We start from the raw sequence: 12297 nt of genomic DNA on the forward strand, positions 1-12297 counted from the left end.
TAAATGTTAAAGGTCACTAAATGAAAAGAAATGGTAAGTCTCTAACATTCAGTAATGAAGTCTTTAACTGTAACTCCCTTAGAATTATGCTAAAAGTGAGAATGAAACTCTTTCAGTCTGTTATTAAAGCTTCAGTTATTCAAGGCTAATATTTTATCAATTTTTTTATACTTTGATCTCACCCTACTTTGCTGTATGTCTCTGGTCAATGAACTAAACTGCTGAAAGTGGAATTAGGGGTATGTTTGAGGGATAAATGCATCCTTTTTGGTTGGCTGTGGTCCTTCATTGTTTAGCAAACAGTAAAGTCTCCTTTTGTTTGGGTAGTATGAGGCCTCCGGATTGAACTGTAATTGATTCAGGCTAATCATAGTAATCCCATTTCTTTTGCATGGGACCCAGTTCTGGCCAAAGAGTTCAAACGGGAATTCAGGGAAAGATTTGTCTTCTCAATAGAAGAGGTTGTGAGTCGAGGGGCAGTCTCTTTTGGCTTCTTCTCTTCCTTCCTTTGGACACTGCTGTGTGAGCACTTGATGTCTATAAGGCGACAAATCCAAGGACAAAAGCCCTCATGCTGCGGAACATGGAGTGAAAAGGCAATGAGTGCTGAGTGCTTGGTGGGATGGCCAGTGGGCCTGCCTGCCTCCGAATTGCTATTAAGCAAATGATGATTTAAACCACAGTTGCATGTACTTGCTATTGCATACTTACTGCTTAAACAGATGCTAACAGATGCACAGGTAATACTAATTTTTGGTAGAGCCCAGAATAATTTATTCCTGCTATTCTGGTATGAGGTAAAAAGAAAAATCTATAAATTTTGAAGTAGTGTATCAGCTCCCCCCAGAAGTTAATGCAGCCTATGGTGTCCAACTGAGAAAGAAAACCATTTTTGGTCATTGAGAGATTGTTTTGTTTATTGTGTTTGCTTTCACACAATATGAAAATAAATTAATTTGAAAGCCCCCTGTTGAATGAATGATTTGGAGATAATATATTTAAACACAAAAAATATATATATGTGTATTGAAAGAGTGAAATTAAAAATAAATGGTCTCTGACATCTTTTTTAGTACATTTATCACTTTTATTCTCTGTGCCAGTTGATTTATTAAGGCTTTTTGGCCGTAAGCTTATCATATTGCAATCTTCCCCAGGAAAAACAATTTGAAGGTTCTTGTGGCTGAAGGCACATTATGATGGCAGGAAATCAAATAGAGCACTGACTTTCATTTAAGACTGTCAATTTGATGAATAGAATGAAGTTGACTTAAAACAGGACCGGATAAAAATGATCTATTTTTAACAGGTGGAAGGCATGTGGAATATGGTGGTTAAATAAAGCATATTTGGTTATTATGTTCCAGAAATAATACATTTCACTACTTTTGAACACACAGAATGAAAACAAACTAAGACCTACACTTTTACAAACCAAATTGTCTTTAAGTGATGTCATTTTGATAAGTTTCAAAATCGTATACATAATTCTTCCCTGTTCCTTTGGTAGAAATTTTAATTCTTTGAAAACTATTTTTTCCTAATTTGTTACTCAAGAATCTGCCTTTTAAACCACTTTTATATTTTAATTTGTTATAAAATTCTTACTTTGTGTAATGAACCTTATACTTAGTGACTTTTCTTTAATATGGTGTTTACGCAGGCTTTGAGGACCATTTATACAATATTATTATTCAGCCCATGTTTATGGACTGCCTACTGTGTGCCCTGTAGTAGGGAGAAAGTCATGCATCAAATAATCACACAAATCGATATACAATTAGAATTATGAGACTCTATTATAAGTGATTTCGAAGGAACAGTTTGTGGATTCTGATCTGGTCTGAAGATCAGTGAAGTTTGAACTGAAATCTAAAAGACAAACAATACTTTATATGTACCAATGTTTCTTTTTTCCAGTGTTGTCCCCCCCCCCCCCCCCCCCCCGGGTAATACAATCTTGAGTGTGTTGTGCTCAGATGACTCTCCTCCACTAGAGAACTGTCGCGAGTCCCAGGTGCGAGGAGGGAGGGAGAGAGTGAGCAAAATTACAGGGAGGCCTACAGGTAGTTATCTCGAGTATCCCAGGAAGGGAGGCTCTCAGCGCGTCCCCAGAAGAATCGAGGAGAGGAGAACTGAAGTGGCAGGGCCTGGAAGGAACGTAAATAGCTGGTTTCTGTAGTTTTGTACCCAAGAAAACAAAATTTTCCTTTTATTTCTAGTTTATGTCATTCAGTCATTCAGCAACTTGTAGAGTCTCCAATAACTGTTTGAGTGCATTAATCTGAGGAAGAGTGGACCCAGCACTGTACCTGAAGTAGAGCTGGTATCCAGGCCTAAAGACGCTTCCCGCTGTCTCTTGCACCCATGGCTCTCTTCCTTGTGCCTGGAACAGGGCCAGTATATAGCAAGTGTGCAATAAATACCTGCTGAATGAATGAATGGCTGTCAGCTAGAAAGTGGAAGTGTAGTCATGTGGCTGTACATGTATTAGGAAGGCCATTTCAACTTTCAGTTTTCCATTCTCTCCCTGACTCACAGTCCCAACTTCTACATAAAAACACAAAAATTTCCACCGTTCTGTGAGATTCTGCAATGTAAGGACTGTTTTACTCTTGTTTTTACTGTCAGAGCCTCAGAACACAATGAGGGAAGTAGTAGTTACTCAATACATTTGTGCACGAAGACTGAATTTTAATACTGCTTTGGGATCGACAACAGCTTGGGCTGTGGGGCCATCTGAATAGGTAAGATGCCCTATTCATGCTGTCCCTTTACTCACAGTTCTTTGCAGAGGGGCCATGGTGTATGTACCTGGTTTACATCACACCTAGATCTACAGAGGAAGGTCCAGGGTACCAAACTCTAACATTTTCATCATATCTATGCAGTTTTCATAACTCTTGCCTTCTTATAAGATTGGAGGATTTGTGAAAACATGTTATAAATAGTAAAACATTATTCATTTTTAAGGTATGAACTCCACAGGCTTACTAGATACCAGAGTCAAACATTGCATTTGGTTGATATGTACTTTAACTCTCTTTTTACCTCTAGGTTTCCACTATCTGACATTCCTGGTTTCCTGAAATTAATTTGTGAAAGAAGCTTCACTGTTTACCCTGTAGCATTTCCCACATTGTGGACTTTGATGATTATATACCTATGATGTCAATTAGCATGTTCTTCTGAATTCTGATTAGATCTAGACACCTGATCTAAATACATTTTTCCCCCCACTAATACTTCCTAAGTGGTGGTGATTATATCTATGAGGAGACACATTTCTTTTGATAATATTAATATTGATGAAAGAGCTCATGGGATATTGGCCTGAGCTGTTTCACTGTAATCTTTCCATCTGCTGGCCTTTCACCTCATGGCTTTATTAACCACTAATCATTATAATCTAAATCCTCATTTTATTATGGGCTGCAAAAACGCAATATTCTAATTCACAGTAGATGGTAAATTCCACCAAAATGTAACCTGGATGTCTGGGTTCAAAATCTAGTGTGTAAGAGTGAACAGCCCCGAGTGACCTGAAAATCTCACTCTTCTCTTCATTAAATGTTATACCATGTCTGCTCCTTTCATTTCTGCTAGAATCAATTTGTCTGTTTCAAATTATATGGTGCCGCATCTTGACAAAAGTCCCATACAAATTCAGTCCTATTCCTCTCTCCTTGGTAGTCACAGGCTCAAAATTCTCCCCAAAGACTTTTACAATGTTCTAAAATATCTATCTTGGAAAACATAATACGCATGTAGTTAATGATCATTAAAAAACGAACCTTGGCCCTGGCCCGTGTGGCTCAGTTGGTTGGGCGTTGTCCCATGCACGCCCGTGGATGTTGTCCTCTCACACTGAAAAAATCAACAATTTTAAAAAATGAACCTTTGAGTTGTCTTTGAATTGAGTAGACAATCAGTACAGAGATTCCACACACATCTCTTATTTATACAGAGGGAGATTTCATGCTTCAGAGAAGTACATGTCAGGGGAAGGTATAATTTGTCAGTGCTTTTAGAGTACCCCTTTTTAGTTCTTTACATTTTTATGGATAAGATTTATTGTTTTGGGGGAAGGTACCAGAGTTTTAAGGTCTTTTTATTTATATTTATTTATTTATTTATTTTAGTTTTATTTATCTTTATTGTTGAGAGTATTACAGATGTCCCCGCTTTTTCCCCCGATTGCCCCCCTGCACCCAGTTCCCCCCACACCCCAGGCCTTCACCACCTTATAGTCTATGTCTGTGGACAATGCAAAGATGCATATAAATTCTTTGGTTATTCTCTTCCTGCCCCTCCCACCCCCTTCCCTCTGAGATTCCTCAGTCTGCTCCATGTTTCCATGCCTCTGGTTCTATTATATTTGTCAGTTTATTCTGTTCATTAGATTCATGTGATATTTGTAAGGCTCTTTTTAAATACAAATTCCAAAGTTTGAGTGGGAGGCATGACAAGCTCTTAGCCTCTGCTACTTTAGTATGAATTAAGATCACACTTGAGCTGAAAGCAACTTGGAGACCACAGACTACATATTCTTCATTTAACAGATGAGGAACCTGAAACCCAGAGGGCATAAATAAGGATGTCGAGGACGCTGGAGAAAAGCAGTTGAAAGGGAGACTGAGGATGGTGGGCAGAGACCACCGTTTGGTTTAGGCTCATTTCCTTTATACATGTTTATCGTGTGAATCACGAAATGCCTGCTTCCTTCACAGGTCCAGAAACAAGTTCTTATTTCCACCAGACTTTGTAGAGACCATGAGAATGCTTCTCTCTGTTCCTAAACTCACCAGCGAGTAGGAAGCAAATGTTTCATTGTGAAGAAATTAATACGTCTCTGAGGATGAGCCATTTATCCCTTCCCCCTGGTGAAAACAGCCTGGTGGAGCTATTGCGGCATCCAGGGCACCAGGCAGTGTTTGTTTATTTTGTTTATCAGTTGTATTTGCTAAATTCCTGTCTCTAATGAGCTAATAGACTTTGGATGCACATAAAGTTCATTTATTTCCTTTGATTGGTTTACATATTTATAGAAAAACAAACCACTCCAAGCACTGAAAGAACAAAGTCATGCAGCTGCTTAAAATCTTTTAATTATGATAGAAACATCTCTTAGGTTTAAACCAGTGAAACAAAGTTAAGTGGAAAACTGAAAGCTCATGTCTGACAAACATATTTTCCTAAACAGATTGAATAGTTTTGGAAATCACACATTATTTTACTAGTGCTTCAAATTTAATTCATAGACTTTAACAAATCCTGATCCAAGTAATTTTTCCCCCCAGAAGCATCTGATTTACATCATTTGAGTTTTAAATAAAAATGAGAGGCTTTTAAAGTTTAAAATTATTACTTAAAAATTACAGACATAAGCTGAGTTTCTTATTGTGGGACACAAAGAAATATATTTAATCAGACAAGTAAATTGATTTCAACAATACAAATTATAGTTTCACTCTCAAGTTAGTTTACATAAGTAGTCTTTGTTAGAAAATACCGGTTTAGTTAGATTAAATTGATACAAAGTCTATTGCATTCAAATTTTGTTTTGGTTTTTAATTGATTTGAAATTAGGCACACACAAAAAATTAAAAGTTTACTTTCTCATGACTCCAAAGGGTTTGTTTGAAGTTCCATATAAGTCTTATTAAGTGACTTTAATTATTTTATGTTCCCAATTTTAGAATTGAAATGTTTTAATTAGATTCCATAACATTGCTCCATGTTAACTTAGAGAAAAGTCATAAGGGTAGATAGTATTTCAAAAGAACAAAGCCCTCCAGGGCAGTGCTCCAAGCATGATAGTGGGGTGTTGAGATTCTACGATCTTTGCTGTTCCTTTTGATTCTCTTGGGCTCATTTATACTCTGGGAGCTAAAGCAACTGCTTCAGGAGAGAAAAATCACACCATCCTCTATAAAGTATTTGAAGTTATTTTTTCAAATAAAAAAAGAAAAGAGAAGCGCCACTGGGCATCAAGCCCAAACCAGGGCATGTGCTTCAACCAGGAATCGAACCAGCAACCCCTTGGTTCACGGGACAACACCCAACAAACTGAGCACGTGGGCCAGGGTGAGAAGTGCTCTTTTTTAAATCTTAGCTTCTGAAATACTAAAAAAAAAAAAATCAAAGAAAATATTTAGTCTCAAAATTCTCACATTTCTACATTTTAATTAATGTATTCTACTTAAAGAGTAGATTGCCACTGAAAATTACGTTATTCTCTATACAGTGAAACAAATTTTAGAAAGCAGCCAACATTTTGGCTGCACCTAGTTAAATTGTTTTTTCCCTAGTTTTTCAGAAACACAAAACTCAATTATGAGGGGGCACTTAAAGGATTTTAAAACAGTTTTTCCATTTAAATTCATGGCATTTTAATGTGTACCATAAAGCATATTTGACGCTAGTTTAAATGACATATTACTCAATGTATTTCAATTTTACGTATTCCTCCAAACGACCACAGTGAAACAGTGCATGCCTGTGAGCCCAGGTGCAGCTGTGACAACACAGGAGTGTTTGTTTCCATTCCCTCTGTACCTACAGAAAGCGCAGATTGTAAACTGAGCTCCCCTCCGATTCAGTGAGCTCACAGGTTTATTACTCATTCATTGAATGCATTCCACTGAGATTTCTTGAATGCCTTTTATGTGTCAAGCATCGGGTTAGGCACTGGGAACACCTTGATGGAAAAGCACAAACACTCCAGGGACAGACGGGGTGGAGGGTGGAGGACACTAGGAAATTCAGCATCGTCACCTGAGGCAGAGGACAAGCGATTTGTAACTTGTTTTTAGGAGATCAGGTGGTCCTCTTGAATTCTGCACACATATTACCAATTCTACAGTTGTAGAACTACAGAAAAAAATCAAGAATTTAATTTTACCTTGTAAGAGCCATCACCCAACCTGGCAGCAGTAGGGAGGTCCCAACGTAGGAAATGATGTTCCTTTGGGAAATAAGGAACAGACTCTCACCCAAGGAACAAAGAAAGGGGCAGTGTGCTGGCTTGTAATCCATCTCTTGAGTCCAGGTGCACATTGGCTATCCTCGGAGCCAGTTCAGCAGCTCTCCAAGGATGACAGGAGAGCCACGCCCTGGTCCTGTGGATCTCTGCTGAAAGGAAACCTCCACCATCTGCCTTGAAGCATGCAGGGGACAGACAGCTAATGAAAAAAATCATAGAATTCCTGTACCCTGAGCCATGCACCCTTCTGCCTCGGCACCCATAACTGGAAACTCCTGAGCCTTTGGAGAGATGGAACTACACAGAACCCAGCCGCTGCTTCCTTTCAGAAAATGTCTTTTCTTCCTGATACAGAGTGTAGCATCTAGCAGTTAATTAACAAATATTCACTGATCGAATAAGTACCAAGTTCCTCTACTACCAGACACTTTGGTAAGTGATGTCAGAGAAGAAAATGGTAAACTCCTTCTACTCATTTATTAAAAAATTATTGGGATCAGAATTATAAACTATTAAGAATAAAGATACAGCTTTTGCCTTAAAAAACACACCCACACACCAAAAAACTATTTATGCCCTCCCTGGCATGGTCCCTTTCCCTTTAAACTGGCTGACTCAACAGATGTCTCGGGAGCATCGATGGGCATGAAATGAGTGAGCTTTAGTCTATGTCAGTTCCCCCTCCATGGGATTTTTCTTCCTACTTCCTCCTCATTTCCCAGGTCAAATAATTGTGGAGAAAAGAGCTCAAGATAGAATTTCAGGAGTCCCATTGTTTCTACAATAAAGGAGAATAAATCCTTGGCTTGCTCTCACTGCATTCCGTTCCGGGTATCTTCCAGAAAAGATCCTGCAGGACTTCTTTCCCAAGCTAAAGAGTTGGCTTTCACTGGCAAAACTCTTAAACATACCTGTGTCTAATTGTAATTCTAATCACTACACACCTGTGTGATCTAGATAAAAAGAAAAATTTAGTTTTTTATTTTGAAAATTTCTCATTGTATAAAAAAAAATACAGTAGTAGAATGACTTTGGGGCACCAGCGTTCAGTGTCCACAACTGTCTACCTATGGGTCATCTTCTTCATCTGTCGGTCCACCCACTCCCCCACAACAAGGATAATTTTGAAGTAAATTTGATGTATCGTGTTTCATCTCTAAGTATTTTAGTATGTATCCCTACTAGAGGAGCACCCTTTTTTAAAAAAACCCATATCATTATTACATCTAATAATTCATATATATCATTGAACATCTACTTACTGTTCACATATTGGACATCCTTAAGTCCATTTAATCCTTGCTCTATCTCTTCACCCTCCCCAAATGTTTTTCTTTTTAGTGGTTTGAAACGGAAAAGAAGTGAGCCTGGCAAAGCAGAGGTAGAGTGAATGGTAGGGGGCATTAGGATTGCTTGGATGAGATAATAATGCTAACTTCTTATTGTAATCAAATGATCCTTGAAATTATTTTCTGTGTATTAAGCTTGCATTTGTATCTTCTCCATCACTTCTGTAAGGAAGTCATTCCCAACTGCCTAGCTTGGTCAGATTCCTCTGTTACATGCTTTCCTATGACCTGCACCTCTTCTGTGTAGAATTTGTCACCTCCATTTCTGTGGGTGTTGGGTTAGTTTCTATTCCTATATTAGACTGTAAGCTCAAGAGGGCAGGGATTACTTGTATTTTTATTTATGTTGTATATCAAGTATCTAGCATGTACAAGACTCTCAAGGAATGTTTTTCAAATGAAAACACTGCTTCTTATTTCCTTCTATAGTTATATAGAATACCTTTAAAATACCTTACTCCCCTTAAATCTTATTTTTCCTACAGGAGACATTGAAGCCTTCTCAAAAATTCCTCCTGTCGCATAGCATTTGATTAGTTTGTTGTTGGGTTGTTTTCCTTTGAACAGATTCCAGTAGGCACTCAAGCTGACCACTAGCCTAGATGCACCCTGGCTAGGTCAGGGTTGGAATGGGACCATCATGTCCTTGTTGTAGAGACCGAAACCGCCATTGGCATTTGGTAACAGCATTACACAATGTTGATACATATGATGCATTAAAAATATCTTGTCTCCTTACTGTTATATTTCCGAGTGTTTACTAAATCTGTTGGCAGTTGACACTATTAGTGTTTGATTGATTTAAATTTACTGTGTTCCCAAGTGCCCAGTTTTCCTACACAATATTGACTTAAATAAATGTCCTACTTATCATATTTTTTAATACTGAAAGCCTATGTGTGATTCCTGGGTAGCAAATTGAACATAACCACATTTCTATTCCTCATCAAACAACCTTAAAACAAAGAGAGTTTTTCAATAATTATTGCTGGGCAATAGCTGATTTAAGTCTTCTCCCAACTCCTCCTAATAACAACCCAGCACTGCAGTTGATTAGTTGATCTTTGTGTAGTATATTCTGTTAGAAGTTTATATTCAATATATTTTGTCTTCTAAATGTTTACCAACCTGTCATTTCTGACCTGTTACTGGTTTTGGACAGCTTTCCAGAGGACAGCAGCAGCACTTTATCAGTTTCCATGCCCCATAAATGCCCTTCTCCATGCCAGCAAAGAGCTCCTTTCTGTGGGATTTGCAGTGGTAATTGAATATCTGGATTAAGCATCTGCTCTCATGAATTCCTTCCTTGGAGTACATTCAGCAACTATCTAAACTCATCTCTCACAAACAACGCAGGCCTGGAACATCGTGATCCCTCTTATTAATTAAACGGATGGGAGCTTGCGACCTGCTGCTCTGAGAGAGTCCAGACCAGCAAGGGTTCTGGCGAATAGCTGACTCAGGCATAAACACTGGCTAGGCCTTTCCCTTCCAGGGTGTGGATCCATCAGATTTCCATTCATATAAGGAGGACAGATAGCACTGAATTATAGTTTTTTCTCTCTCCCCTTATCATAATATTTCATTGGCACTGAAGTTGTGGGTGTAAATACGCATAATAGAAAATTATAAGTGATGTAGAATTTTTTGTTGTTCAAGCTTAAAGTATAGAGACAAATTTAGTGCCCCTAGTCTCTTTTCTACCTTCTTTCTGATCATCTCAGATGCTTCTTAATGACTACTGCATATTTTTTCTGTGGACTCTTTTTTAAAAAATATTTTTACTCATTTTTTTAGAGAGAAAGGAAGGGAGAGGGAGAGAGAGATAGAAACATCGATGAAAGAGAAACATCAACATCAGTTGACTGCCTCCTGCACGCCCCCTGCTGGGAATGAGTTTGCAACCTGGGCATGTGCTCCGAACCGGTGACCTCTTGGTGTAAGGGACTATGCTCAACCGACTGAACCACACAGGCTGGGCTGTCGTGTGGACTCTTAAACGTTCCTTCCCCAAGCTTTAGGTCCAGGAATTTCATTGCTATTTGAACTTGGGCTTTTGAATGTTTCCACCTGGATTTTTTTTAAGTCTTTACCTAAGGATATGTTTATTGATTTTTTTTTTTTTAGAGAGAGAAGGGAGGGAGAGAGAGAGAGACAGAAACATTATTGTGAGAGAGAAACATCAATCTGTTGCCTCCTATATATGCCCAGACAGGGTATCCAACCTGCAGCCTTTTTGGTGTACAGGATGGCGCCTCACCTGGATTTTTGAATGTTTCCTCAAACTGAACATATCCAAAATCAAAGTCATAAACTTTCTATTCATATCCTTTCAAAATTTCATCTTTCTGTTAATACTTATACTAGTTATCTAGTCCCTCAGACTCAACATTCATTCTCATGTGTCCATACAACCTGTAATCTGCAATCTTCAAATTTCTTGTTTCCCTAACACAGATCTTTTAAATCTCATGAAAACTGTGAACTTTTTTTCCTGGAAAAATGCACATAAAATTTTACTTACAATGACAATGGGCTCAGAGGTGAGCTTATTTCACTTCCATGTACTGGCCTGGTAGATGTGTGGATGGAGTTTCCCACTGGAGTGAATTTGCCCAGTTCCTTCAGGTTCTCAGCTGCCTGGAACTACCCTGTTTTTCTATTCCATGATAAATGGAGCTAAGGGCAATGGGAGGAAATTAGGGAAGAACTTTGGAAGAAAGGCATTGAGTATTTATTTATTTGTCACAGCAATTTCATTGAGCTTTCACTGGGTATAAAACATTGTTCTAGCCAGATGTCAGAGGGAAATATAAAATGATTTTCAAAGTCCCAGCCCTCAAGAAACATAGGATCCAATAAGAACAACAGGCATGAAGAGTTTTGTTTTGCAACGGTAAGAGCTGAAGATATTCAGGGGAAACAGATCATTTGTAACTAGCAGAAGACATTGGGAAATGTTTGGATGAATTAGTTTCAATCAAAAATATTAGCACATCCACAGCCATCCACATCTCAGTGATGGCGAGGTAGGGCAGGAAGGAGAGTGGGTCCCAGTTACTTTGTTCATTGTTCCTATAACACTTCTGAGCTCCTGTGGATTGCACAGTTTTGCACAGAGAACCTTCTTCAGATTTGGTCAGTGACACCTCAACTTGAGAAGACATCCAAAGGAATTGGGAACATAAGCTTCTAAACTGAAACATTTAGAAATAAGATCACACTTGCAGTGCTATTTGAGTCAGACTAAAACTTTTGTAAAAGTTGAAAAAAAATTCTACAATTTTTTTTTGGTATTTCTTGATAATTATCAAGAATATGACATTTGTCATTACAATCTAAAGGACTGTGATTATGACTATGGCTAGTCACAATTTTGAGTACACTTAAAAATAATACTTAACACTAGGAGGCAAAAGAGGTCACTGTGAAAAATAAAAGTTAATGAGGGAGCTTATCTGGCCTGATTTTCAAGAGCACTATTGAAAATTTTGAATACTTCTTTAAAATATGTTTTTAATTCTGAGAAATTTCTTCTCTTTTTATTCTCTTACCTCATTAAAAAACACACTCTGGTTACTTTGAAAAGTAGCTATTTTATAAGATTTAAAAATGCCTTTTAAAATCATCTGGTTGAGTTTCTGATGGTCTTTGAGATGACTTAGAAGTTATGATGTTAGTTGTGACATTGAATTTTCCTGTTTTTGTACTTCCACGTGACTTCATTTGGTTGAAACGTTATTTCTACCTGGTTTCAAGGTCATGAAAGGAGAAGCCCTTTCTGGGCTTTACTTTTAATGGGAACATGTGATGCAAATACGCAATTCCCTTAGCTTGCCTCTATTTCCATCTCATTGTACCATTTTTGGCGTGTGACTTCCAATGCAATCACATTTTGGTGACTCTGCCTTCTGTTCAGACCTCTAGAAAGTAGAGCAAATGGCTTATTTTTTCTTGGCACTT

This window comes from Miniopterus natalensis, chromosome 16 (genome assembly GCF_054644295.1).
Source record: "Miniopterus natalensis isolate mMinNat1 chromosome 16, mMinNat1.hap1, whole genome shotgun sequence".
Lineage (NCBI taxonomy): Eukaryota > Metazoa > Chordata > Mammalia > Chiroptera > Miniopteridae > Miniopterus > Miniopterus natalensis.